The 2,500-nt window shown below is 35.0% G+C and overlaps 1 protein-coding gene across 15 annotated transcripts in view; it reads right to left on the minus strand.

Moving 5' to 3' along the window:
- The window catches only part of LOC124421600 (disks large homolog 4), a 266,482-nt gene that overhangs the window by 19 nt on the left and 263,963 nt on the right, over nucleotides 1-2,500 (minus strand). For 14 of the 15 annotated variants that reach the window (XM_046956970.1, XM_046956969.1, XM_046956966.1 and 11 more), the window contains one exon: nucleotides 1-2,500. This exon is cut by the window's left edge and continues 19 nt beyond it; it is cut by the window's right edge and continues 1,630 nt beyond it. The gene's annotated coding sequence lies outside the window, so the exon portion shown is untranslated. The other variant, XR_006941703.1, reaches the window with a different exon arrangement.

The raw sequence follows: 2,500 nt of genomic DNA on the forward strand, positions 1-2,500 counted from the left end.
TATTAACTATTTAAAAACGATGAAACAAGGTGAACATGAGATTGACAATTCAATAAGTAATATTATTAAATAGACTATAGAGGTGTATAATAAGTGTCGGTAGTGATTATTCTCTTAATACGTTCCTTTACATGGAGGCAGACAACTTTACTCGATTGAAGCCTGGCTCTGCAATATCTTCGGACACAACCAGCACGGAATACAGTGATACTTTTCTCCTCGACCTAGTACTTTCCTCTCTTTCTTTCATCCTCCCTCTCTCTCTCTCTCTCTCTCTCTCTCTCTCTTTATCTATCTATCTATCTATCTATTACTTTACTCTTCCTAGCTTCTTCCCTCCCACCGTTTCAACATATTTGCGACACTCTTCTTAACAATAATAATAATTAATAATTAATAATAATACTCTCGCGATAAACGCACATAGCTCGATACCAAATCCCCGTTCGCGCGTGTAAAAAAGAATAAGCGAACGAAAATCAGTCGCCCCCTTATTACATTATTTTATTTTATTTCATTTTTATTTTATTTCATCATTTTCTTTTCATCTCTACGCGATAACAAAGGCTAATTGTGTTTTTTCTCTAACGATCGGCGCGTTCTACCGTTCCCGCTTCACGACGATTTTTAATATGGTCGAATGGAAAAGGACCGACGTGTAATCATCCGTGCATAGTCGATACAAATTATAACGTTACACGATTAATAGTTTATATTACACTTAGATCGACGAACTTCGCCTTGCATTTTTTTTTTTTTTTTTTTTTTTTTTTATTTTGTATTACTTTTTTATTTGTATTTTTTTATTATTTTTATTTTTTTTTTTTTTAATAGCTTGTCTAACGACTCGATCACCGCTGCCTTCGATTCTTCCTAATGCTCTACTACACACCCTCACCCATTTTCTTTATTATATCGGAATTTTTTTTAGCGACGTAAGTACAGTTCGCGATCGAATATATCCTGCTTCATCTCTCTCTCTCTCTCTCTCCCTCTCTCAATTTCTTTTTACGTGTTTATTATCCTCTTTCGTTCGCTCTTATCTCGCTTCTCCTTTTCTCTCTCCCTCTCCCCCTCTATTTGTCTCTAATACATCCGTTCTATTTATCAATATAATCGTTAATACGATTATCGTCATTCAAACGTACACACAATAATATCCGAGGCAATCGGCAGGAACATAATCATACACCGAGAAGCGTTGGTAAAGATAAATCGGCGCGTCGATCTCTTAAAACAATTAAACTTTCCTCTCTTAATTTTTTCCCTTTATTCCTCGCTTCGCGTCCATCCTTCTTACTTTTCTTTTTCTTTCCGAATTACATTACACAAATTCGAACGGTTCATTCTGAACGTATTTAGCGATCGAGAATTCTTCTCGCGTAGATGGATAAACAACTTTCTCTATCATCGTTTTTTATTTCTATCTCGATCTTATCTCGTCCGGTATAGGTATTTACAATAATACATACCTACTATCGTAATAATAATAATTTAGTGTGGCATTTTAAATTACAATAGTGTTTTTCTTCTTTCATTAATTCATATCATCATTATCATCATCATCATCATCATCATCTCGTCGTCCTCTTCTCTCATCTATATAATGTTGCACATAACCCAATACTGGCTTAGTCATCTAGCTGTACAAAACATTATATATCGCTATTCTAGCATCTATAAGATTTGTCCTGTGAGGTTTTTTTTTATTTTTTATTTTTTATTTTTATTTTAATTTCTCTCTTTCCCTCTCTCTCTCCTCTCTCTCTCTCTCTCTCTCTCTCTCTCTCTCTCTCTCTCTTTTACTCATTCTCTTTCGACGTAAAGATACGCGTAGATCCTTTAATATTCTTACTTAGACGAGTCACGAATATATATAAATTATACGCTTTCTTCCTCTCGATCATTCGTCGTAGATCAATTTCTAAAATCAAATCTTTTTATAATTTCATTATTTCAATTCAATACACTACGATATTATAATTATTTACTCACGTATGCAATAGATTATTCATGGACAAATGATCGACGGAAGATAGGTCGATGCAATTCGTCAAATCGTCAAAATCGTCAAATACGCAGTCTCATTTTATATTTCCAATCTATACGCATCGAATTCTCCAACAATTAAAATGCGATTGCCTCACATGTCCCCCCCCCCCCCCCCCAATCGAGAGAAAGAGAGAAACCAATCAGCAATGCTTGTCATTTCTATCTTTTTCTTAGTCCTTCTCTTTCTCTCTCTCTCTCTCTCTCTCTCTCTCTCTCTCTCTCTCTCTCTCTCTCTCTCTATCATTTTGACGCATTTCCACGTCTTTCTATAATAAGAAACAATTATCTTCTTCTTCTTATTTTTTTATTTTTCATCATCTCCCTTTTCCTTTCTCCTCCTCATCCTCCTACTACTCCTCTTCGATTTTCGCTCTATCGCGATTAAGTACATTAAAAAATACCGCTACATCGCTCGAATATAATCGGTGAAGCTTACATAGTTTGCGTG

Source organism: Vespa crabro, chromosome 2 (assembly GCF_910589235.1).
Source record: "Vespa crabro chromosome 2, iyVesCrab1.2, whole genome shotgun sequence".
In the NCBI taxonomy this organism is placed as follows: domain Eukaryota; kingdom Metazoa; phylum Arthropoda; class Insecta; order Hymenoptera; family Vespidae; genus Vespa; species Vespa crabro.